The sequence below is a fragment of the Hyperolius riggenbachi genome, chromosome 1 (genome assembly GCF_040937935.1).
Source record: "Hyperolius riggenbachi isolate aHypRig1 chromosome 1, aHypRig1.pri, whole genome shotgun sequence".
In the NCBI taxonomy this organism is placed as follows: Eukaryota; Metazoa; Chordata; class Amphibia; order Anura; family Hyperoliidae; genus Hyperolius; species Hyperolius riggenbachi.
The window spans coordinates 596111020-596138822 of NC_090646.1; the positions used below are offsets into that span (position 1 = coordinate 596111020).

The 27803-nt window shown below is 47.4% G+C and overlaps 1 protein-coding gene across 1 annotated transcript in view; it reads left to right on the plus strand.

Moving 5' to 3' along the window:
* The window catches only part of ARL15 (ADP ribosylation factor like GTPase 15), a 372284-nt gene that overhangs the window by 23174 nt on the left and 321307 nt on the right, over positions 1-27803 (plus strand). The window lies entirely within an intron of this gene.

Consider the following 27803-nt stretch of genomic DNA (forward strand, 5'->3'; position numbering starts at 1 on the left):
CATGTGCCTGGCAGCTCTCCGCTCCTCCCCAACGTGACTGCGCATGTGCAAACAGTTTAACGCGGCTTAAGCCGCTGTAACGCCGTAGCATGCTGCACTTTCGGAAGAACGTGCAGCGTTACATGTAACACAACGTGGGCAGTGTGAACAGCCCACTAGTGTTACATTGCTGTGTGTTGGGGGAGTGTTACAGGCTGCACTAACGTGCGCCTGTAACGTCCCTGTGTGTAAGCAGCCTAAAGGTGCCCATACTTTCACCCGATCGAATCTGCTGTGAAATCGATTACACAAACGCGGACCAATTGACAAATTTCCATCCGAAATCGATAGATTCTACTGATCCGTCCAAGTGGAAAATTCTGCTCGAACGCTGGCGGGCTGGGAGCACGACGTTAGCCGCATTCAATTCGGTGACGACCGACGCAGCAATAATCTCACCTGTTCCGCTGGCGCGAGTCGCCGGGTCCCTGCAGTCCCTTTCTCCGGCTGGCCTTCTTCTTCTACACTTCACTTCCTGTCCCGTCCTGTGACCAGCGGAAATTTAAACAGTAGAGGGCGCTCTACTGTTTGAACTTCTCCTTCTCACAGGAAGTGACAAGAAGTGAAGGTGAAGATGAAGAAGGCCAGCCGGAGAAAGGGACTGCAGGGACCCGGCGACTCGCGCCAGCGAAACAGGTAATGTCTTGCTGCTGGCGGGGGAAAGCAGGGGTGGAGAGGCAGGCGGCAGCTCTACAGATTGTGAATCAATTTCATGCTGAAATCAATTCAAAATCTGTGTGCAGTGTATGGGCAGCCAATAGATCCCTCTCTGATCAGATTCGATCAGAGAGCGATCTATCTGTTGGTCGATCTGGTGGCAATCCACCAGTGTATGACTGCCTTTAGAGCTGTTTTTCATTAGCTGTGTTTTGTGATCCGATTCTCATCACATGCACATAGCAAAGTGCAAGAACTCCGGGCAGATAATGTACATTTTGAGTTTACTTTTCCATTACTGAGATGCGATTGTGATATACATTGTAGGTAGTTATACCACTGAAGAGATATCTGTGCTTCTGATTTTCCCTGGCATTAAAGTGTACCTGAAATCAAAGAAAATAAGAAATGTATACATACCTGGGGCTTCCTCCAGCCCCCATCAGGCTGATCGCTCCCTCGCCGTCCTCTTCCATCTCCTGGATCCTCCGCTATGGCTGGGTGCAGGTGGGTGCTGCAGGAATTGCAAGTAATTAAAAGTATGGACAGCATTTTTCCGCCCGATTTCCCCCTGCGGGGAAACGCTGCCGATTCGGGCCGTATTTGGCCTTGGTGGAAATGGGCCATAAGGTATGGACGAGAGATTTATGCAGTAGAGCTGGCCAACTGTAAGTCCGCAGGGAGAGCTCTGTGTGGCTGTGTGCGTCCTGAGAACTTTGCTGTGCTGAGCTGTACACCATTGTTCCAGGAACTGCAGCCTGACAATATAGTTCTCCTGTGAGAATCTGGGGCAGCGCTGTGATGTGGCACAGCAGAAAATAGGAACTTTGTGCTTGTCTGCATTCTCATTTATGCAGGTCATATCCTCATCTGTGCACTGGAGAGTTTGGACAAAGGACGTACGTGTACCCACAATGTGCAATAATAGAAAAATAGAGGGTTCCAACAAAACATACTTTGAAGCAATTATTGTAAGTAATGTTTGGTATTCAAATTTTTGTTTTTGTGTTGTACTTGCGCCATATAATATCCACAACTTTGGCAGATTCCTTTTCAAATCTTATTGCTTTTCTTGGGAGATCTAATGGTAGGTGAAGGTCTTGTCTTTTATTTGCACTGGTTCCCGAGTTGTTCTGATGCACTGTTCCCAAGTTATGCAGTGTTGAGTGAGGGGTGTCCACCGCATCGGGCTGCTCTGTCCACTCCTGTGCCTGGACATTCCAGAAGTGCCAGTTGATGCCCTCCGCTGTGACATTTAGGAGTCCAATCCAAGGATGAGCCCCCCCCCCCCCCCCCTCAATGCCTAGAGGGTCAGGCAAAGCAGCAGAACATGCAAGTGACCTTTTAAGGCACCGTGATTGCAGAGCCCATCCCTGTCCTCAAGGCCCAGTGCATGTTTTGCAGAAAACCACAAACATTCACAGGTGAGGTAATTAGTGTCTCAGCAGAGCTGATTACCTTCCTCCTGTGGATGTATACAAAACATGCAGTGTTGGTGGACCTTCAGGACCGTTGGGGAACACTGGTCAGCAGAACCCAAGCAGCACTGACTTTCCTGCTTCAAGAACCTGGAAATGCACCTGCTGCATCCACTGCTTCACTGCACAGCAAGCAAACCCCCTGCTCGGGCCTAACCACCGCTCCTCGGTTCAGGCCCACACAGCTGCTGCATCGATTCTTAACCAGAGGGCATCAGCTGGCAGTTCCAGGACGTCCAGGCGCAGGAGTGGGCAGAGCAGCCAGGCGCTGGAGTGGGCAGAGCAGCCAGGCGCTGGAGTGGGCAGAGCAGCCAGGCGCTGGAGTGGGCAGAGCAGCCAGGCGCAGGAGTGGGCAGAGCAGCCAGGCGCAGGAGTGGGCAGAGCAGCCAGGCGCAGGAGTGGGCAGAGCAGCCAGGCGCAGGAGTGGGCAGAGCAGCCAGGCGCAGGAGTGGGCAGAGCAGCCAGGCGCAGGAGTGGGCAGAGCAGCCAGGTGCTGGAGTGGGCAGAGCAGCCAGGCGCAGTGGACACCCTCCTCCTCCACACTGCATAACTCGATCGGTGCATTGGAATGATTTGGGACCCAGTGCAAATAAAAGCCAAGACCTTCCGTGTTCAGACAGTGGTTAGATCTCACCAACTCGGATTTGAACAAGAGGCTGCTGAATTTGTGGACTCTATAATATGTAAGTACCAAATTCATGTGTAGATACCTTTTCAGACTTTCTCAAACTTTTGCCAGTGGAGCTATTAAAATGCCCCTACTAGCTTCTGAATTCCACAATCACTTGTTGCTTTAAAGCTTAACAGCGAAATGCCCTTCCACTGAGCAGCTGGGTAATAGTGCTGTGAAAGGTTTTGCATTTTTTTTCTCACAAGGTAACGTTTTTTGGGTTAAAAGCTACTAAGCCTCGGGGCACAGCCATTTTTCTGCTCTGTGACAGAATTTTTCTGCACTATAACAAACCCCTTGAGCATCTGCAGCGGCACTGCTTCCTGGCTGGATCACAGGGCCCGTTTCCACTAGCCACAATGCAGGGCTCGCATCACCCCGAATCCGAACTGAAAACAATGCAAGTCAATGGAGTCGTTTCCATTGAATTTAAATCTCGATGCAATTTGACCCAGGAAAAGGATCGGATGCATGCTGCAGATACCCCTTAGCGCTAGTAGGAAGCCGCATCCAGGATTACTGAAAGACAACCAGATGGAGCAGCTGGAGGCGATGTGATCATCACATCACATCACATCCCGCTAGTGGAAATGGGCCCTTAGAGCAGGTGTGTCAAACTCAATTACAAAGTGGGCTGAAATTGTACACTGGGACCGTGGAGCTAGGTTGTGGAGAAGAGCTTGGTAAGCGAGAGTAATGATTTTGAATTATATCCTTTGTATAACTGGCAGCCAGTGAAGGGACTGACAGAGGGGTATTGGGCTGGAGAAGCGGGAGGAGAGTTGGATGAGTCGTGCAGCAGAGTTCACGATGGACTGTAGTGAAGCTAGACGGTTGGCGGGGAGGCCACAGCAGAAAGTTTCCATAGTCTTGTCATGAAATAATCAGGGCATGCAGTAGACATTTGGTAGTGTTCTGTGTTAGAAAAGGGCAGATGCGGGAGATGTTTTTTTAGGTGGAAGAAGAGGAGAATAGTTTGTCAATGTTTGGTTTGAATGAGAGACTTGAGTCCAGTATTACACATAGGCAACGAGCCTGAGAGAAAGGCATTATTCAAGTGTCGTCAACAGGAATAGTGATGCCAGGCAGGGGCGTAGCAATAGAGGGTGCAGAGGTTGCGACCGCCTCGGGGACATTGAGCCAGAGGGCCTCCCTCAACTGCAGAATTGGCTCTCTATTGGCCCTGTATAATCACTTCTACAGATACTTTAAATAATAGTAATCATTAACACACTGTTTCCCATCCCTTATTTGCACCTCTGACACTGTAGTTGCCATTGGCAGGTTTTGGTGCGCCGTATCAATTGTTATGTATGGAGTGCTTGGGGGGGCCCCAATGTAAAACTTGCATCGGGGCCCAGAGGTCCTTAGCTACGCCACTGATGCCAGGCAGGGGCATTGCATTGTGAGGTGGGTAGTTTACTATTTCAGTCTTTTCCATATTGAGTTTAGAATGCGGGAGGGCATGGAGGTAGAGATTGCATTGAGACAGTTAGGGACACAAGCTGTTAAGGTATCCAAGTCAGATACTGAAATCCTATTTAGCTATGTTAAATATGATTTTGCCTTTTATTTATCTCGAGTAAACAATCAGGAGGAGCCCTTTCTCTGCCTGCAGCTCTGCTGACATGTTAGGAGCTATCGGGTATAGCAAAGTAGCATTTCTGAACATTTTTAGACACAGAGTTAAGGATTTTGTTTTGCTATTACAAGAATGGCTATGGAAATGTAACGGTTACTGCAGGCAGCGTGTACCACAAGTTATTAGCGTGCCCACGGTACTCCAGTAGAGCGAACGTTGCTAAGGTAATGTGCGTTACTGCCACATTTGCGCTACTCGTAAGGGCGGGTTGTGCTAGCAGTGTAACTCATGGTAGATGCTGCTGGTAGTAACGGATATATCGCCATCAGGGCTGTGGAGTCGCTACAAAAATTATCTGACTCCAACTCCTCTATATGAAACCTCCGACTCCAGGTACCCAAAATGATTCCGACTCCTTGACTCCAACTCCAACTCCTTAGTCTAATACTTACCAGGGCTGTGGATTTGGTACAAAAATCATCCGACTCCTGACTCCTCAGTTTATGAAACCTTGGACTCCAGGTATCCAAAAGTGCTCAGACTCCAACTCAGACTCCACAGCCCTGAACTGCATGACAATATTACTAACTTTTTTGCATCAGGCCCATTATCTGATTATCTCAAGAATTCTCTCCTTATTTGATTAGCTCCTGCGTTACCGTAGCTTTCCTTTACAGTAAAGTTGAAAATTAAGTAAAGGTGCCCATACACTGCGTCAAATTCCCGCCAATATACAACAGATTCGATCACTGTGATCGAATCTGCTGTTAAATCGATAATGCAAACGCTGACCAATCGACCGATTTCCATCCGAAATAGATCGATCCCGTTGATCTGTTCCGGCGTAAAATTTCTCTCCGTCGCCGGCACATCGATAGCGGCGTTCGATTGGTGACGACCGACCCAGCAATACATTACCTCTCTGCCAGCGCGGGTCCCCCGCTATCCCTTCTCTGGCTGGCCATCTTCTCTTCACTTCCTGTTCCGTCCTGTCTGGGGAAGTTCACACAGTAGAGCGCCCTCTACTGTTTGAACTTCTGCTGGTCACAGGACGGGACAGGAAGTAAAGAGAATATGCCCAGCGCGGACAGAAGGAACAGCAGGGACTCACGCCAGGCGGAGAGGTAATGTATTGCTGGCAGCAGCGTGCAGCGGCAGCTCCACAGATTGTGAATCGATTTCATGCTGAAATAGATTCAAAATCTGTGTGCCGTGTATAGGCAGCCAATAGATCCCTCTGTGATCAGATTTGATCACGGAGGGATTTATCTGCTGGTCACTCGACCAGTGTATGGCTGCCTTAAGCTTTGTGACTCAACCTCATTATGACAAGTTGGCCAATTTGTGGGGTTATTCTCTGTATATATGAAGACCATCTAATGTTTGTAACAAAATTAGTAGATTAGGACAGGAGATGAGGTGACACCAACAGCAGTAAAAGCCTGAGTCTGAGCATTTGAGTATGGGCAGCATGGTGGATAGATGGTTAGATTCCTGGCTTTGGAGGAGTCTCCTGTCTGATCTGGACACTGTATGTTCCTCCTGTGTTTGTGTGGTGTGGGTTTCTTACAGGCATTCCAGTTGCCTCTAATGCCTGGTACTCCCCATCCAATTTGATCGTTTTTTGAGATCTATCGGACATGTTGGGAAATTGCATAGTGTGTACCACGCATTAAACACTCCCAAAACACATAATGAGCTCACTAGCTCCTTAAGCCTATACACATGATGCAATTTTTCGTCAGTTGGACGGATCCACCTGATGGGAAGTTGCGTTGTGTGTACAGTAGACGTCCAAACGGCTCCTGATCGATAAAGTGATTGATTTCCTATTGGTAAGTACCCAAAATCAATTTGGGTTTGATTGAACCGGTCAGAAATTATCGGATTGATCCGCCGATCTGATGGAAAATTGCATCATGTGGACTAGGCTTTAGATCAGGGGTGTCAAACTCAATCACATAAGGGGCTAAAATCTAAAACGTTTTCTAAGGCTTAGAAAACGTTTTAGATTTTAGCCCCTTATGTGATTGAGTTTGACACCCCTGATCTAAAGCCTAGTCCACATGATGCAATTTTCCAACAAATCGGCGGATCAATCCGATAATTTCTGACCGGTTCAATCAAACCCAAATTGAATCTAAGTAGTCGGCGAAATTTTATTAATACTCAACATTTATTAAACTGTCTCAAACTAAGTGGCCCAATTATAGTGCAGAGTAGTGAAGTGGAGCAGTTTATTTGCCTGTTCCAGTGCTGCTTCGGGTCTCCTCTGATCTTCCTGTCAGCCACACGCTCTATGCTGCATACCTCTTTCCTGCAGTCATGTTATCGGGAAGAGATATGAAAGCACAGAGTAGACGACTGCCAAGAAGAACAGAAGAGACGACTCATCGCTAGAGCAGGCAAACATTACATTGCTCCTCTATGCTGCTCTATGTGGGGTGGTGGGGGTGGGCCTTTCCAATCACCGGGGCGAGGGACTGGTTGGGGGGAGGTTGTCAGAGTTCGGATCTAAGGAGGGAGCCCAATGCTAATGTGTTCGTTTTTTGGGGGGTTGTCCCATGCCACACTTTGCTCTACGGCTGATGCCATCTACTAGTGGTCCACCAAGACATGGGATGGGCCCCATAGCTGGGCGCTGGGATATCAGCACTTGGCACACAGAGCTGGCTCAGGCCATCTGTTCCAAACGGGGATCCAGTGCTGCCTTACATAATGCCTTACATTCAACAATTGTTTTATCTTTTAATCTACCCGTATGCTCTTTAGTGGAAAGCACTTATCATTTTAGCATTAATGTATAATTAGCTGAAATCTGTGTGTTAACCACCCAGACTCATCTGCACGCCAGAAATCCTGCTGAAATCTGGAGCATTTCAGCCATTTAAATTTGTAAATAAAAGATAATGCTCCAAACATCAATAATACTTAATTGCACAATGCTCTCATCTAATATGTTTCACACTCCATGTCGGCATGATACAGGTTGCCCAGTTATGTACCGTAGTTATTATTATATATTTATATAATATTGACCATTTCCACAGTGCTATCCAAAGTACACCAAGGGACGCTTACTGACATGAATGTGCTCCTTACAACACTGTTCAGTGTAGTTCTGCAATCGGTAAAACCTTGAATGGTGTGTTGCTGCAATAGAGACGGGCGACGGTGTGACAAATGATGGAGTGGGAGGGGCAAGGAGGAGAACAATGGCCTTGGCCTGTGCTCTGGACTCTTGGCAGCCCTGACTGGCTGAGAAACATCTAGCATGTGTATGAAGCCTACACGCGTAGATGAGGCTGCGATCCGGCGGCTCGATTAGCCGCCGGATCGCCTCTTCCACGTTCCCGCCGCGTCCCCGCTCGCCACGCTTGCGCCGCATTCGATTCCCCGCTCGTCCCCGCCGGCGCCGCTTATCTTCCGCTCGATTCCCTGCCATTGTCCCCTCGCGGGGATCGAGCAGGGAATCGGCGGAAGCAAGATCCGTCCTGTTGGATCTTATCAATCGAGCCGCATCAGCGGCTCGATTGATAAGGAGCATCGCGGCCGCATCTACGTGTGTGGAAGGAACATCGTGGACGCATCTACGTTAGTGCAATGGAAGGAACCAGAGATCAGTGTGTGGGGATGTAGGGGCAGTGGTAGCTTTTAAAGGGGGTGTGGTCAAATCAAAGTAGGTGTGTTTAGTAATTATAGACTGATAAATCAGGCTTTGGATGGAACGTTCTAACATGCAATTTGTATGCACTGTGCATGCGCAGAACGCTCATGACCACGCATGCGCAGTAGTTGCTGACTGCCGGTGACGGCTAGCTTTGCGAGAGTCGCTGCTTCTTGCTGGAGGGACTTGGACCATCATCGTGGGCACAGGATGACTCTAGGGGGCTGCAAGAAGCCCAGGTAAGTTAAACTGATTTTTTATTTTTCCTTAAGTAACCCTTTAAGCGTCTGTCTCCAAACAGCCTAAATTACAGGTTGAAGGTATTTTGAAAGCTAAAGTTTTGCATGTATTTATTCATCTTCCCATGTAGATGTGTGTGGTTGCAGGGCAGCTGTGTGCCCTCTCCTGCTGTGTATTGTCCTAGCTTGTAAATGATGAGAGAATGGTGATCCTTCTGATCTGGCATTTCAGGCGATCGCCTCGGCTCTGCAGACCCGTTCACAAAGCTGGCTGCTGCGATTGTTATTCTGCGGGTACCTGTTATGTTTTCTCAGTGACATTTATCCTCAGATTTCTTGATATGTTTTCTTGTAGGTCTATAATGAAAGCTCTGGCCCCGGGTTATTTGATGCCCTGGTTATTTAGAGGCCTTTAATGCTTTTAGATGTACTGTGACAGTTTCTTATTGAATTCCATGGCTCACAGCTATAGCAACCCCTGGCTGTGATCTCTAAAGGGGAACCTCTTTGTTATTCTGTTTGGTGAGAAACTAGCAGGACTGTGTCTCGGTGATCGGGCTGCGGCTCTCTGTATACTGAGTTTGCTTTTCTGATAACCTTTAATGGACGGTTCAGTGGTAAAGATTATCAGTGAGATGCTAGTTTTCCGAGATGATGCAAATTTTTGTTTCAGATTGCATGTAGCATGGATTTGGCCCAATCAAATGCAACTGTTAACCATTTGGATTTGACAGATTCTAGGCCGCATGCAACTTGGACAAAATTGGCATCAAATAGCGACGTCATTTGCATCAATTTGCACTGGTGATAACACTGAAGAAAGCCAGGATTTGTACTGGATTGTGAGTCTTCAGCACTGCAGGTGTAACATAGGCGCACACACACACACACACACACACACACACACACACACACACACACACACACACACACACACACACACACACACACACACACACACACACACACACACACACACACACACACACACACACACACACACACACACACACACACACACACACACACACACACACACACACACACACACACACACACACACACACACACACACACAGGTCTCCGACAGGTTGCATGCTAAAGTCTGCTGGAAATCGGAAAGGGATCTTGAAAGTAGTCAATCTAGTGACAGACTAATGCATGGCTACCTTTAAAGAAAATCTAATGAAAAAAACTCCCCTGGGGGGTTCTCACCTCGGGTGGGGGAAGCCTCCAGATCTTATGGCTTCCCCCGTCTTCCTCGGTCCCACGGCGGTGGAGAAAATCCTCCCGGAGCGGCTGCGATGTAAATATTTACCTTTTGGCTCCAGTGCAGGCGCAGTATCCGCTTTTTCCACGGAGATAGGCGAAAATAACCGATCTCCATCGGGCCGCTCTACTGCGCAAGTGCAAGTCTCCTGCGCCTGCGCAGAAGTGCGAACCCAACGGAGATCAGCCCGAAAAGGTAAATATTGCACAGGCTGTCGGATTTGTCGTCTGTGCATTCCGGGGGCTGCAGCGAGACCGCCGTGGAACACAGAAGGACGGGGGAAGCATCGATGGGGTCCAGAGGCTTCCCCCTACTAAGGTAAGTACTCCCCATGGGAACTTTTTTGCAGTACAGATTTTCTTTAAAGATAGGATAATTTTCATGTCCGATAACCTTCCTTCAGATCATACATGCCATGTCAGGGCCAAATCTGGCCTGCAGAGCCATCAAATTTGGCCGACAAGTGGTTTCCCCATTTTGCATTATGTTTGGCCAACTTTAGGGAAGCTATATTGGAGATAAAGCCCCAGAACATCAGAAAAGCCACATGGGGAGGGGGAAAGCACTAGAAACCAGGGAACAGAATGTTAGTTTACTGAGAGCTCTATGCACAGAGGGAGATCTTGCTTAGTAGTTGGAAAAAGCTGTTATTTCGTATGATGCATCGAGGTTCCCAGAATGCAAACTGGCAGGATCATAGTCATGACCTCAGACTGTGGGTGGGCTTTCCCCACAATATCAGCCATACAGACCACCCCTGATGATCTATTAGCGAAAAGGTAAAGATTTCTCATGGAAAAGGAGGTATCCGCTACTTATTGGCATGAAGTTCAATCCTGGGTTAAAGTTCCTCACCTGAGGTGAGAGTGATATGGTGGCTGCCATATTTATTTCCTTTTTAACAATACCAGTTGCCTAGCAGTCCTCTTGAATTTGTGTCTCTAACACTTTTAGCCATAGACCATGAACAAGCATGCAGCAGATCATGTACTCTAATGGGGCCTATACATTTACCGATTTTTCCCGCCGATATACAGCCGTTTCGATCACTGTGATCGAATCGGCTGTGAAATTGCTGCGCAAACGCTGGCCAAATGATTGATTTCCTCCTGGAATCGATCGTTCCCGTTGATCTGTCTGTGCGGAAGATTTTGTTCGATTGCCAGCGGGTCGGGAGTGCGTCGATAGCGGCGTTCGAATGCCCGATGACCGACGCTAGCGGCAATAGATTACCTGATCCGACCGGCGCGAGTCCCCGCTGTCAACGCTGCTTCTTCTCCGCGCTGGGCTCCGAGTCCGGCAGGCTTCGTTTCTTCCTGTCCCGGCAGGAAGTTTAAACAGTAGAGCGCCCTCTACTGTTTAAACTTCCCCGGACAGGAAGTACAGTGAAGCTGGAGCCCAGAGCGGAGAAGAAGACAGCGGAGACCGGGGGACTCTCACCGGCCGGATCAGGTAATGTATGCGGTGGCCCAGGGGGGCAGTGGCAGCTTCACAGATGGTGAATCGGTTTCATGCTGAAATCGATTCACAATCTGTATGCAGTAAAGGCAGCCATACGATCCCTCCCTGATGAGATTCGATCAGAGAGGAATCTATCTGTTGTCCGATCTGATGGCAAATCGACCAGTGTATAGCCACCTTAACTCAGCTGACTTTGGTTTTACTGGATTAGTCATTTGCTTGTTCCATGGATTTGACTCAGACGCTACTTATGCCAGAAGATCAACAGGACTCTCACCTCGGGTTCCCTTTAAGGTTGACCCGCAACTTGGTCCTTGTATTATATTTCGGCACACTTTGTATTGGATGCCGCTGCTTTAGATGGTGATGTTTCTGTCAGAACGGTGACCTCCTTTCCGCAGCAGCTGCCTCCAAGATCTTTCCCGTAATACTTTTTATTTTAAACATGTAATTAGCTCCGCCGGGGCTCTGGAGGCAGTGTGCTTTCACTCATTATTCTTTTAATTGCCTCTTTATTGGGCCATTGTTCCAGTCGTGCTGCTCTACAAAGCTTATGGTTAGACTCTTCAGCTTTCATCCTCCTGACATGTTTCGATACATTACTGTTAAGTGGATGGATGATGGAGATGCACTCTATGCAGGAGCGCATGAGCACTTTGCGAAATTGCCTGTGCTGTGTGCTGCCCTATGGCTCGATGAGGCTGGAGCCGCAGATGACTTGTGTGCCGTGGAAGGTGCCAGTCTCTCCTTGTCTGACTACAGATATCCTTCACAATTTTCAAGGGCATTCCTGAAGCCGCGCCTCTGTTTTTACACCCTACTGCTAACAAGTGCAGAAGACGGGCGCCCTGGGATAGAACAATATGATTTTATCACATTCCCGTCCGATGGTTTGGCAGAATAAATAAATAAGGGAAGGATTTGGGGTTCCTGGAGAGCAGAGAGGAACATTAACATTCCCTCAACTAAAATATAAGGACTTTAGTGCCTTTTAGAGCTTTGAAAACAAAGTTTGCTTTTACTATTGGCGTGCTGGCTATAAAGCGGACCTAAGTTGTCAAATAAGGTTCACATTGTCAGCAGGGGCAGCCATAGTTATGTAGCATGAATTCATGTATAGAAACTGACCTTCTGGGCTTTGAAACACAGATTTATGTAAGTTAGTCATGCCTCCCCCCAACAAAGACACTATGCAGGTTTCCTGTCTTTGCTAGGGCTGCTGGGAGTGGGTGGTGTCTTTTAGAACAGCCCTGAAGGACCAGCGGCTAGTGGTTTGAAAAAACGGCCGACGTCACACCGCACTGACTTGCTGCTACCGTCGTTCACACAGTTGTCCCATCGCTGTAGGCCCCTCGCTCTGCCGTCCCTAAAACTGGATTGGCTCACAGTGATCGCAGGGACAGGAGCCAATGAAATCTGCTCCTGACCGACTCAGGGAGCTCTCCTGGCATACCCACAGGGCGGGCTGCAGCGGTGAGAGCGTGTGGTGGGGTTGATTGAAATCTATGACCTGGCAGAAATAATGGGTGCCAAACAGGGCGTAGATTTCAATCTGTGCGGTCCGGAAGCATTTGATAAAACGGGTACATGTTATAGTTATATTGAGGAACAGTGCTCTATAAAACCTTTATCTGACGAATCCTACCGTAGAGCCATATCAGTCCAAATCTTCTGCAAGCTTGGCTATATAGCTTTGTAAAAATATCAAGATACGAATGTGCTATAAACCAGCAGTTCTGGGTGTAAGCTTTTCAGAGACGCAACTAAATGATTTGCATACGTACTATTTTGAGGTAATGTATTATGGAGATTATTTCCTGGTCAAGGAATGCTTACAAATACCACCTGAGTGCAATATCTGCTTTACTCTATCTTATGTACCAGTTAAAGCAAAGACACACAGCCGTGAGATCCTGTGCATGTTGTGTTTTCCTTACCTGACACCTCAGATCTGTAGCTATAATTGTTGTACTGGGTGGCTGATTTAGTTGCTGTGTTATGTATGTGTGAACTTTCCACGAAGCACATAGAGGTGATTTAAAGTTCACAGCGAGTGTAGTCACCGGCTATGCTGTGCCAGCTGGGCGTAGAGCTTCATAATGTCATTTCTACGCTTCCCAGCAATCCTCCTGTCCTTCTGCAGACTTGCCACGTTCTAAGCAGCAAATTATTATTATGGATTTATAAAGCTCCAACCTATTTTGTGGTGCTGTACAAAGTAAGAAACAAGCATGGGGTACATAATAATACAGACCAATATACAAAATACAGAGTTGGTACAAAATACAGAATTGGTAATTATATTGCCAAAAGTAATTGAATAAAATATGTAAAACAAATTCCGAGACACAAAAGGGTGAGAGAGCCCTGCCCCTGCAAGCTTACAATCTAAAAGGGGGAGCAAGAGGTGGGGTAGTATAAAGTATTCATACCTAGAGGCAGTATATTTTAGGAGATCTAGTAGGAGTAAAACTTGGCCTTAGGTCAAAGAGGAAATGGCCTAAGGTAGAGCGTATGCTTGACATAAAAAGTGAATTTTGAGGGAGCGTTTAAAGATATCAGAGGTCGGAGAGTGACAGATGTGTGGTGGAAGGCAATTCCAGAGGAGGGGTGAAGCAGGTGCAAAATCTTGTATAGGTGAATGTAAGGAGGTGATTCTAGAGGAGGATAATAGGTCATGTGCAGATCTGAGATTGCAGTTGGATTGGTATCTGGAAACTAGTGAGGAGATGTACAAAGGAAAGAGTTTGTGCAGAGCTTTGTAGGTTAGGGTTAAGGCCGTGTTCCCACCAGGGCCGGATTTAAGCAAAGGCCCCATAGGCCATGGCCTAGGGCACCACAGGATGAAGGGCAGCAGGGTATACTAGGGTGAAGGGAAGGTCATCTAGCTTCCAATACTGGAGGGAGGGAGTCATTGGGCTATCTATATGGAAGGGGGGAGGGTCATCTGGTTTCTTATACAAGAGGGAAGGGTCCTCAGGATACCTATACTGGAGGGAAGGGGGGTAGTCATCAGGTTATCTTACCTGGAAGAGGGAGGGGGGAAAGCTCATCTGGACACACACACACACACACACACACACACACACACACACACACACACACACACACACACACACACACACACACACACACACACACACACACACACACACACACACACACACACACACACACACACACACACACACACACACACACACACACACTGAAAAGGGGGGGGGGTTGCTAACAGTGGCCTTGAATCACACACCTGAAACAAGCATGTAATCCAGCATTCAGTCAGAGCACCTGATCTGCATGCTTGTTCAGGGTCTATGGCTAAGAATTGGAGGCAGGTGATCAATGTGACAGCCTCCATATACCTATAACTTCAGCTTATCTTTAAAGGATACCCGAACTGAAATGTGACATAATGAGATAGACATGTGTATGTACAGTGCCTAGCACACAAATAACTAGGCTGTGTTCCTTTTTTTCTTTCTCTGCCTGAAAGAGTTAAATATCAGGTATGTAAGTGGCTGACTCAGTCCTGACTCAGACAGGAAGTGACTACAGTGTGATCCTCGCTGATAAGAAATTCAAACTATAAAACACTTCCCTAGCAGAAAATGGCTTCTGAGAGCAAGAAAGAGATAAAAAGGGGAATTTCTTATCAATGAGGGTCTCACTGTAGTCACTTCCTGTCTGAGTCAGGACCGAGTCAGCCACTTACATACCTGGTATTTAATTATTTCAGGCAGAGAAAGAAATAAAGGAACACAGCATAGTTATTTGTGTGCTTGGCACTGTACAAACACATGTCTATCTCATCATGTCACATTTCAGTTCGGGTATCCTTTAATAATCTTATCGTGTTGGTGCTTTATATAGTCTGTCAAGGTATCATAACAGCCAGGTAAGAGCATTTTTTTAAACCCCTCCTCCATGTCAGCCTTCATAATCCTTTTTACGCCAGGTTTCCTTGCTTTGCAGAAGAGCCCAGCTAGTGCGTGCGTGCGTGCGTGTGTGTGTGTGCGTGTGTTTTTTATGTGTGTGGGTTAGATGAGGAGGTGTGATACGAAGTGTGAAAATCTCAACATATGTTGTATAGTGGTGCTTGATTCTAATGCTTCATGTATGTGTAAAACTTTGGAAGTGGGCATTTCCATATTATATTGCAGAGACTGTGTCTCTGCATCACATGAAAATCAGTGCCGCCTGGCGCATGCCCGATCGACCAATTTAGGGCCGAGCATGTCGATCAGACATGTTGCAAGATGGCAGGCCGTCGTGGTCGATCGGAAGCATGGCAGTAACGCCGAACATGACAAAGGGGAAGCTGTCCCCTCTAATGTCCAAGTGTCCAGTGCACTATACATTACCTGTCAGTGTCCGCCGCTGGCTCCTGGCTCCGTCCATACATGCACCCCACGTGTCCATGTGTAATGTCCCATATGCCCCCAAGTTACTCCGGCAACCATGTGGGGTACCTGTATGGACGGAAGAAGAGGCAGATTACGGATTGTTGTCAGCAGGAAATTGATTGGGAAACGTCCTGAGGTTTATGGGCAGCCGACAGATCTCTCTCTCTCTCTCTCTCTCTCTCTCTCTCTCTCTCTCTCTCTCTCTCTCTCTCTCTCTCTCTCTCTCTCTCTCTCTCTCTCTCTCTCTCTCTCTCTCTCTCTCTCTCTCTCTCTCTCTCTCTCTCTCTCTCTCTCTCTCTCTCTCTCTCTCTCTCTCTCTCTCTCTCTCTCTCTCTCTCTCTCTCTCTCTCTCTCTCTCTCCTCTCTCTCTCTCTCTCTCTCTCTCTCTCTCTCTCTCATCAGATGCGATGAGAGATTTGTTTCTTGGTCGCATCTGCCCATCATCGCTAGATGTATGGCTTCCTTTAAAGGCAGAGGATCAGCAGGGCTGCCAGGCAACTAATATTGCTTAAAAAGAAATAAATATGGCAGCCTCCATATCCCTTTCGCTTCAGTTTTCCTTTAAAGTGCACCTGAACGTTTGCACCGGACAGAAGGAAAGCATAGAGAAATGCACCCTGTATGTATGAGAGGTTAGCCTGTCTAATCCCCCCTCATCTGTGACTAATTTGATCCCTTAGCTGTGTCAGTTGACTGCCATGGCAGAGAGCGCATTTGTAAACATGTCTGCTTCCATGAAAGCAGGAAGTAGACAAACTGCAGATTTATTGCAGGATTTGTATCAGTTGTAACAAATAAATATTTTCTTTTAAGGTTATTATGCTGTTGCTTATCTTTTAGAGCTGAGATGAAGTTCTGAGTTCAGGTCTGCTTTAAGGGAACCATGAAGCTAGAGGAATCCCATATCGCATCTTCTTCATATCTCTTCCTTTAAAGGAACCCGAGGTGAGAAGAGATATGGAGGCTGCCATATTTATTTCTTTGTAAACCATGTCCGTTGCCTGGCAGCCCCGTTGATCTTCTAGCATAAGTAGTGCCTGAGTCAAAACCCTGGGACAAGCACATGGCTAATCCAGTAAAACCTGAGTCAGAGTATCTGATCTGCAGCATGCTTGTTCAGGGTCTGTGGCTAAACATATTCAAGACACAGAATCAGGAGGACTGCCAGGCAACTGATATTGTTTAAAAGGAAATAAATATGGCAGCCTCCATAATATCCCTCTCACCTCGGGTTCCCTTTAAACCCATGGGTGTCATTCAGACAATGTTGGCTGACTGCTGTCAGTGGTTGGGAGGCCTTGGAAAGCTGAAAATGGAAACTTGTTTTACTGTACGCAGACAGACTTGCATCTTCTGTTGGTTTCCTCTGGGATTAGAAGGTTGGAGCCTATTGATGCTAGTACAGTTCTCCAAAGACTGAGAGGTCATATTTGGAAACTTACTTTGTTTGCTAATGTGTTTTAAGCAGCACTCAACCGGTTCTGGACCACCCAAGGTTAAAACTACGCCACACTTGTGGTTGCCGAAGCCTGAGGCGGTGTAGGGTTAACGCTGGCAGCTCCCGTGCATCGCTCAGGAGCTGTTTTTATTGGCTCATGATCACCGTGAGCCAATCACAGTGATCAGGAACTACTGAATTGAACAAAAGGCTCTGGCCCGGCCCGGCCCTTAAGGGGCCCATACACCTAACGATTTTCCCACTGATATACAGCAGATTCGATCACTGTGATTAAATCTGCTGTGAAATCGTTGCGCAAACCTTTACAGAACGATCGATTTCCGTCCAAAATCAATCATTCCCGTCGATCCGTCCGTGCGGAAGATTTAGCTCGAATGCCGGCGGGTCGGGAGTGTGCCGATAGCGGCGTTCGAGTGCCCGACGACCGACGCTAGCGGCAATACATTACCTGCTCCGACCCGCGCGTGTCCCCTGGTCTCTGCTGTCCCTTCTCCGTGCTCGGGCTCCTCCAGCTTCACTGAACTTCCTGTCCCGGCAGGAAGTTTAAACAGTAGAATGCGCTCTACTGTTTAAACTTCACTGGCAGGAAGTTCAGTGAAGCTGGAGCCGAGCACAGAGAAGGAACAGCGGAGACCAGGGGACACACGCTTGGCCGGAGCAGGTAATGTATGCGGGGGCAGCAGTGACAGCTCCACAGACTGTGATCGGTCTCATACTGAAATCGATTCACAATCTGTTTGCAGTAAAGGCAGCCATACGATCCCTCTCTGATCAGAGAGGGATCTATCTGTTGGTCGGATCTGATGGCAAATCGACCAGTGTATGGCTACCTTTAAAGGGGCCAGAGCCTACAGTGCAAAATCAGTTAAAAGGAACCGTAGTTGAAAGTCATATGGCGGCTGCCATATCGATTTACTTTTGAAGTGAACCTGAGAGTGATATGGAGGCTGCAATATTTATTTTCTTTTAACCCTCCTGGCGGTTTGTAAAAATCCGCCAGGGGGCAGCAAATACGTTTTTTTAAAAAATATATTTTTTTTTCATGTAGCGAGACGAGGTCTCGCTACATGATAGCCGCTGCTCGGCGGCATCCCCCCAGCCCCTCCGATCGCCGCCGGCGATCGGAGATCAAGAGATCCCGTTCAAAGAACGGGATCTCTTGGAGGGCTTCCCCCGTCGCCATGGCAACGGGGCGGGATGACGTCACCGACGTCATCGACGTCGTGACGTCAAAGGGGACTCCGATCCACCCCACGGCGCTGCCTGGCACTGATTGGCCAGGCAGCGCACGGGGTCTGGGAGGGGGGGCAGCTGCGGCGACGCGTATAGCGGCGGATCGGCGGGTAGCGGCGGCGATCGGACACTGCACGCAGCTAGCAAAGTGCTAGCTGCGTGCAGCAAAAAAAAAATTATGCAAATCGGCCCAGCGGGGCCTGAGCGGTGCCTCCCGGCGGCATAGCCCGTGCTCAGCACGGGCTTACCGCCAGGGAGGTTAAACACCAGTTTGCCCGGCAGTCCTTTTGATCTTTTGGCATCAGTAGTGGTCGAGTCAGAACCTTGAAACAAGCAGGCAACTAATCCAGTCAGACTTGAGTAAGAGCACCTGATCAGCGTGCTTGTTCAGGGTCCACGCCTAAGGGCTTGTTTCCACTGTTGCGACGCGATTTCGGCCGCATTCCGACGCTTGTAAAAACGCATGCGGATGCGTTTCCACATGCGTTTTTACCTGCGATTTCGCATGGCAGGGTGCCATGCGAAATTAACCATGACACTGCCAGGGCTAAATAAAATTGAAAAAGGTGCGAAATCGCACGCGAAATCGCGGGTAAAAACGCATGTAACAAACGCATGCGTTTTTACTATTAAATACATTAGCGGCGATTCGCACGGATTCCCGACGCAGGCAAAATCGTTGGCTCTTTTGTGCGTCTTTTTCACGCTGAAAAAAACGCACCTCAACAACGCTACAGTGGAAACAGGCCCATCCACTTGTATTACATGTGCGGATCTGCATGCGTTGGACGCATGCAGATTCGCGATAGTGGAAACGAGCCCTAAAAGTGTGAGGATGGTAGCACACTTAGCTGAGCAGAAAACCATTAGTTTGTGCTTTTTCTGTCTGTTTGCGTTTTTTGGTGCATTTACTTTAAAAAAATATTTTCCATTTTCAATGGATAAAAATACAGTATTTAGTTGCAAGTTGTGTGTTATGAAAGACCCTCTCCATGCTGCCCCCAAATATTGCAGTGCCATTAATAATACATTTATTAAACAAATGCCCTTCCGTGTGATGATTACTGGGCTTCTCCTGGATGGAATCACTTTCTTGAGAGAAAGTGATTCTGATGCTGAAACCAGGATAATTCAACCTGAATAATATTTTACATTCTACTATCTGCCACTATGGTGCCTCTATAACTGCCTGTCAGCCTCACCTTTATTGGTCGAGTTTCTTTTCAGCGGGTTGTAAGCATCTAGCACTGGCGGTTGTCTCATACATGGACATCCTAAACGGGAGCCAGCCGCTCGCTAGACATGAAATGGGGCAGGTTTTTACGGGGCATGAGGCACGCTTGTGTCAACCCCACTTGGCTACAAACGCATGTCCATGATAATTTGGGTGCCCAAAAATAGCCGGTAGTAAAATATCAGTAATATTTTTTATTTTTTTTTGCAGTGCTAAACCTAACCCTATTCCTGCATAGAACCCTCCCTCTACTGATGCTTAACCCTAACTGCCCCCTCTTATGCCTAGTCATCCCCCTGCCGATGCCTAACAGACATACCCCTCCCGCCGATGCCTAACAGACATCCCCCCCCCCCCCCACCTCACACACACGGCCAGATTGATCAAGAGTGTCTCAGACAAAATATTAGTAGGTTTTTAGAAATCCATGCAGAATTGTCTCAGGCATCTTAAGAAATCATTAGGTAGTGCAGATTCCTTCTAAAACTGTTGTATAATAGGAGGAGCTAGGAAGGTCTCTCAGATAGTGCAGCGTGTGAGGGGAATTGCTGTTGCTGAGGTAACAAACACACCTGCTGTATTGATAGCAGCAGGCTCTGAGGAGGAATTCAGCAGGTGGGAGGGGCACCTCACAAATCATGTCTAGCCTGCACTCTGCAATCATGTCTAGCCAGCATTTCTACATCTGTAGAACTGCTTAATCTGTGCCAGATTAGGGATGGATTTGCGCTTCTCTTAACTGTAGTGCAGCTCTAGAAATCCACACTAAACTGCCACTATTACTAGGATTTAAGAACGTTCTTATTCTCATGCAGAACTGTTCTCCCTGCTGATAAATCTCCCCCACAATGCCTAACCCCCCCCCAAAAAAAAACTCCCACTAACACCTTTAAAAGACCCCTGTTAAAGTTTGGTCACTCTGGTTGCTATAGGAGATCTCCGATCTATCCCGTATGTTTATGTGAGTTTGACGTCAGGAGAGAGAAATGTAAGCATTCACATTCAAATCTAAGGCCCCGTTCACACTTGCGTTTTGGCATGCAAACGGACCGGGGCCGGATCGTATCAGGACCTGATCCGGATTGGAACCGTACGGTTCCGATCCGGATCCGATCCGTTTGCATCAGGACTGCTTCAGGCTGCCATCCGGATCTGTTGGGGAAAAAACAAAAAAAAACAAAACCAAATACCTTAAAATTTGTTGGGGTCTGCAAAAGGTGCACCTGGTGCACCTGTAGAATCAGGTCCTCCGCTGTAGGCCTCACTTCCTCCTCCGACATACTGCCAAACAGCTCCAGCACGTGTGTCACTGCTGCTCCACTCCAGATATGCTGGGCCCATGTGTCCCCATCTGAAATAGCCGCTATAAATCCTCATAGGAAGTGGGGTAGAACGTACGGTGTTGTCTCCAGTGTGTTCTGTGCTTCCGTTTCCCATTGGTTTTCTATATCCGGATGGTGCAGTCAGGCTCCGGTCCGGGTGCGTGGGCCGGATGAGCCGGACCAAAAAATAGCGCATGTTGGAAAAGTGTCCGGAGTCCGAATCCGGTCCGGCTCCGTACTGTACGGAACGGACGCGTGTGAACGTCCGCATAGCCTTTGCATTGCTATGCGGAACGTACGTTCCGTTTGTACAGTATACGGTCCGGATCCGATCAGGCGGACCCGGACAGGGAACGCTAATCTTTTTATTGCTTGGAACTGATGCTGGGATTACACAGGTTGTTTTTGCAGCAGATAGATGGTTAGATATGGTTCCGACATGTCCGATCTCCCGTTCGATCGTTTTGCCGCTTGATTCCTGATAGAAGTGAATGGAAAAAGATAACTGCTCTTTCACGCTGCATTTTAACGCTAAGTTGAAAACTCTGCGTTAACCAAGGTAAAATGAAGGTCCATAGACTTTCATTTTACCTTTCACACCCAACGCTGCGTTTTGATGCGTTGCGGTATGACACACCGAGGAGCTTTTAATCGTCGGGAGCCGGCGTTTTCCCATTGGGTGAATTAATAGCTACCACCACTGATTACGTCGCACCCCAGCATCCCGACGACACGCCACAGGCTATTCAACGCATGCAGGAGAACGTCCCCGGCATGCGTTGTCTGGTGTGAAAGAGCCCTAAGAAAAACGAGCGGAAGATAAAAGAATAGAGTGGAGAATTGAGTGGCAAAATCGATTGAGTGGAAAAACGACCTGTGTATTCCCAGCATTACATTCTTACAACTTATTACTACCCTAACCCTATATTATTGCTTATGAAGTTGCTGGACAAAACAAATCTGAATCATATGAATTGAGTTAATTTAGATACACCTTAGAGGTTAGTTAGACGATACATTAAGAGGACATTCCATTCTAGAACATGGTCCAAGGTAACGAAGAGAAGGACATTACTGTCTCGCCACAAAACAACTGAAAAGCAAAAAGTTTAAAGGAGAACTCTACCAATCACACCAGATACCATCACTAGACAGTTAACATCTTCAAACATCAAAATGCTTACAATCTCCTTCCCACTAACACCTAACCCTAAAAGACCACCAACGCCTAAGCCTAAAATTAAAAAACACTGATGTCTAAGCTTACCCACCACCCCCCTCCCCCCCGGCTGCAAAAAATAAAAAATACTGGACGCTGTGGAAGTATTGGGCTCCGCCTTAGGTCCATATTAATATTGGCTGCAATACAAAATGTGGCTACAAATGTTGCAGCGCCCACATCTCTTGCTTCCTACAAACACACTCATTCTGTAGCATTATAGTGCAATTAAAGGCACTCGTTCCTGGCAATTGGGCTGCTAAATTGTACGTTAAATGCGTCATTTTGCAGCTCGTCTAAAGGAGTTTTAGCAGATGTCTATCATTATTTTTGGGTGCTTTCTGAACACTTCTTTAACCACTTGAGGACCGCAGGGTTAAACCCCCCTAAAGACCAGGCCATTTTTTGTTAAATTGGCCACTGCAGCTTTAAAGAGGAACTCCGGTGAAAATAATGTAATAAAAAAAGTGCTTCATTTTTACAATAATTATGTATACATTATTTAGTCAGTGTTTGCTCATTGTAAAATCTTTCCTCTCCCAGATTCACATTCTGACATGTATTACATGGTGACATTTTTACTGTGGGCAAGTTATGTAGCTGTTTCTAGCTGTTCTGGCCTTGCAGACAGCTATAAACAGCCATTTCCTGTCTGTGAACATTGTTACATTGTGGCAGTTTGCCCAGAGTACAGCGTACCAGAGCCTCTTGTGGGAGGGTTTTCAGCACAAAATCAGTCATACAGCGCCCCCTGATGGTCTGTTTGTGAAATGCAATAGATTTGTCATGTAAAAGGGGGTATCAGCTACTGATTGGGATAAAGTTAAATTCTTGGTCGGAGTTTCTCTTTAAGGCCAAGCTGCAGGGCTGCACAACTCATCACACAAGTGATTCCCCCCCCCCCTTTTCTCGCAGATCGCAGCGCTGTACAGTACTATTAGACGGCGGTTTCGCTGTCTAACAGTCTCCGATTGGCGATCGCCGCTGTGATATGGGGGCTGCACATTCCCTGGCTGTCCTGCTGATCCTCTGCCTCTTTAAGCCATAGACCCTGAATAAGCATGCAGATCAGATGTCTATGACAAATCTGATGAGATAAGCTGAATGCTTGTTTCAGGTGTGTTATTCAGACACTACTGACCAAAAAGATCAGCAGGACTGCCTGGCAACTGGTATTTTTGAAAAGGAAATAAATCTGGCCACTTCCTTAAGTCTCACACCTCGGGTTCCTTGTACGGCTTATCCAAACCATATATTATATGTACTAAACGGACTATTAAAAGACTGTAGTTTCCATTAACCCCAGGTGCCCCAAAACACTTGCCTGAGTTTATTAAACTGTGTATACACACCTTTGTTTGTGAACTGCACTGACATGACTGTCGCGTACCTTTTGTCTATGAACCCATTTGTGTCCAAGGCTATAAACACAATGCTTTATCCCCAGTTTGCTGATTGTACAGCAGTTCAGCACTTTGTTGCACAGATACTTCTGTCTATGGTCCTCTGTGTGAAATCCCTAGCACTTTCTACTATTACAAACACCAGCTCTGTGTATTTTGTCTTTGTCTTTTTTCTAGTTGTTTTCATTTGTCTTTTCATGAAGTGTGTGTATTTCAGTGGACAAGCCTTGTCCTTGTGTCTGTCTGATACTTACCAAACCACTTTACTCCTCATTTGGATCATGTGGTTAAATATTTGGCTGTGCAGTCACATGACAGACTGGAGGAATGTTTGCTTTCATTGCTATTGTTTTTGTGTTGATATATTGGAGCAATAAAGCTCTAAAGGTGGAGATAACTTCTCCTGACAAAGCAGGTCATGTACAGTTGGTCCTTCTGTTGAGCCAAGATAAGAGTGTCCATTTGTGTTAAAGGCGAGTTTTGGTGCCTCTCAGCTGATCTGAACAATGACTTCTGCCTTGGTCTGGATGTTGTTGAGTGCTTTGTTTTGTATCTAGATCTGTGTTGTCCATGCACTTTGAGGTGCGTACACACTTTTGATGGAAGTCGTCCATCAGGGATCAGCATTCAACACCTTTGGTCGACCTGGCTGACCCGGGCTGCACAGGCATGCCAGCTGTGTAGCTGATGACACACTGTGTTGCTATGCGGGGAGGCAGAGGGACAACAGAGCAGCGTGCGCGTTATGTTACACAGCGACAATGGGTTTGGCCAGTGGCGTAGCAGTAAGGGGTGCAGAGGTAGCGACTGCATCGGGGCCCTTGGGCTAGAGGGGCCCTGAGGGGCCCACCCCTCAAACACAGTATTAGCTCTTTATTGGTCCTGTGCTGATAATAGTCACTTCTATAGTTGATTTGAATAGTAGTGATCATTAACACCGACTTGCACCTCTGACACTGTGGTTGTCCTTGATTGGTTTTGGTGTGTTGTATCAATTTTTAGCTATAGCATGCTTGGGGGGTGGGGGGGGGGACCCAATGCTAAACTTGCACTGGGGCTCACGGCTTCTTAGCTACGCCTCTGGGTTTGGCCAATGCGGCAGTCTGTTGTGCGTATCTCTTTCAGGTTGGGGCCGCGCTCCCGTGCACACACGCCTGATTATCGGCTGAGGCGGTAGTTATTGGCCACCTTTAGTCAGGCATGTGTACGAGCCTTTGGACAGAAAAAGTTTTAATCTTTGATCCGTATTAATCGTGTTTTTTTCTTTGTCTTTTTTGTGTGTAATCTACTTTGCCTTTAGTTTTTTTGTTTTTGTTTTTTTTTCAATTGCCCTGTCCTATTCCTGATTGGCCTCTATTGAAAGGAACTTCTTTGCGTGATCTGATGCGTCCTGCTACTAATGAGATGAACACCAGCTGGATGCCAAATCTGAAGGACTGACTGCAGCTTTATGGTGAGGGTGGCACAAAATACACTGGTCATAATTTATAGGACAAAGGTAAACTTTTATAGCACTATGTGTGTCATACCTGGAACAAGATTTTTTTGTTATTTCTGTTTTGTTATCATGCCCATAACTTCGTCCCTCAGTTTGATTGCTTCTTATAAAACCTTGAACCAGACACTTTTGAAAAGAAGCTATTTACACCTGTGGAGAAAGGAAACCTTTCCTTCCAGGTCAGCTTGTATATGTTATGGCCTGAACCCAACATCTGGCTGGATGTGCAAAGTGGCCGATTGATGCAGCCGATATGCAAACTCCTGCTCAATCTACATTTTTTGGGGGCTTTACCTGGCCAGAATGTGAAATGACAGGACCCAGCCAGCCAAGTCCCAAAGAAAGGCTTTCTTGGAATGGCGGCATGCAAAGAGCGAAGTTCAGGGGCACCTGCATTCCTTTGTGCTGGAGGAGACGGAACAGCTTTTTAGTCTTGAGTCAGCACTCTGGACGAAGACATGGAGGAAGTGGAGTTCAGTTATGAGAGTTATGGGGGCAGAGACCTCTCTACAGGTCACCATAAGTAAACGTATAGGAATATGGACAGACTGCATAGATCTACTTCATCCCATGGCTTTTCTGGGGATTGGTTGTAGCTGATAGTGTTTTGCCGGTGGCAGGGACATGGAAGATGGGTCACATGCCATATAAGACACTAAATTAGCGAATGTTATACGACAGTTTCTCAACCTTGAGTCCACGAAGCCCTGGGGGGTACATCAGCACCTGTCAGGGGTTCCCCCAGGGACCGCAGACAAAATGGCGCCTCCTGCCCCCAGGAGAGAAGTGTGCGTGGCAAGGGGCGCCATAATTTACATGGCTTAGTTCCAGCGTGGACTCCTCTAGCCGTTCTCTCCACCTGTAACCGCGCTCTCCACATTTCGTTGACTCGCTGGAATTGCGTCCTTTCTCCATGGATACCCGGCGGGCACCTCTCATGGCGAAAGAGGTGCCGCCGGGAGTAATCATGGCAGTAGGACATGGCATTGGTGATAGGAGGAGAGCGCAGCTAGTCGCTGGAACGGGGTTATATAAGCCTTGGCTGTACCTGGCTACCAATACTGGGGTATCTATAGCTCGCTACCTATCCTGCTGGCTCCTGTACCTGGCTAGCCTATACTGGGGCACCGTCTGTACCTGGCTGCCTATACTGGGACACCTATAGCTTGCTACCTATACTGGGTGCACCTGTACCTGGCTAACCTATACTGGGGGGCAGCACCTGTACCTGGCTAATCTATACTGGGGGGCAGCACCTGTACCTGGCTAACCTATACTGGGGGGCACCACCTGTACCTGGCTACGTATACTGGGGCACCAGCTATATCTGGCTACCTATACTGGGGGCACCTATATCTGGATACCTGTACTGCAGGCACCTATGCCTAGATACCTAAAATGGGGGCCATCTGTGCCTGGCTACCTATACTGGTGGGACCTATACCTGTCTAGGGCAGGGCAGGGGGACAAGAGCTGGCACAGAGGGAGAAAAGGGGGAACATAAAGGGGGGACTAAAGAGGCACAGGGGGAGCAGACTGTCTAGGGCAGGGCAGGGGGACAAGAGCTGACACAGAGGGGGAGAAGGGGGGGGGGACAAAAGAAGCACAGGGGGAACAGAGGTGACACAGGGGGACAAAATAGGCACAGGGGGACATGAGGTGACACAGAGCGGAACAAAAGAGGCTCAAGAAAAACAGAAGGGGACAAAAGAGAACAGATTCAAGTTAAGAACGGAGCTACAGTTCCTATCTCATTTGTTAACCGTGAACTACCTGCATTTTACTAGTGTTTGGCTCCACCCACATCACGGCATGGCAACGCCCACTCTATCATCACAGTGTGCTTTATGTGGCGCTTTCGATAACCCATAAAGGGGTACATGTGCTGCAAAGGTTGAGAACCACTGTTATATGACCAAGTAGCATGTTGGTTCCCTTGTAGTGATTGCAACAACTGCGACTTCATTTACTTTGCTGTTCTTGCTGTTAGACGACTCAGTGCGGTTTGTGTAGGCAATTGTAGGTCGTGACTGAACAGTGAAATTCTCTACATTGTGAACTGAAGCAAAGAATGCAACTGTTATAAGAAATTCCTAGCATTCTGTGGCAGTGGCTGCTGAGCTTTTATTTGTGTTGATTGATCAATAACCTCTGCCACCCTGTAAGACTTGAGATTATGCAGTGATTTTCTATAGTAATGAGTGTAAACACGTCTTGAGCCAGTGTGTTCTGTCGGTAGTACGGTGTGACTCCACGTGGCCAGGAAGCTATGATTAGCTGTCAGCAGTCAGCTGTTCCATCCTGACACACTAGCTGCTCTGTGTGACACACTAGCTGACATTACAGGGGTCCCATTACTGGTCGGCTGGGAGCCCTTTGATGCCATGCAGCGTCCTGTTAACCTGGAGGGTATTCCCAGTGTAGTAATTTTGCTTACTTAGGGCTATATTAAAATAAGTGTAATGGCAATATTTAGGCACTATTACATTTATATATAGCTCCTTTGGGGGCCTAATATACGTCCAATAACATTAACTGCTAGAGATGGACAATGAAATGATGATTATTCCAGATTGCATGCATATTATATGTAGTTTGAAATTGGGTCAATTCCAAACTGTATATCATTTGTATGAAATCTGTGTGGTACATACTGTAAAAGCAGAGTTCCCTAACCCTGTCCTCAAGGCCCACCAACAGTACATGTTTTGCAAAAAACCACAAACATGCACAGGTGGGGTAATTAGTGTCTCAGCAGAGCTGATTAGCTACCTCTGTGGATTTCTACAAAACATGCACTGAGGGTGGGCCTTGAGGACAGGGTTGGGGAACACTGCCCCATCTGGGAAAATCCGACCGGCCGCGGTGCTTGAACAATTAACAGCAAATGCGTCTGTCTAAACTTTCCCTTATTTGTCATCATATCGCTGCCATTATTAAGCTTTCTCGCTTCATCCTGCCAAATA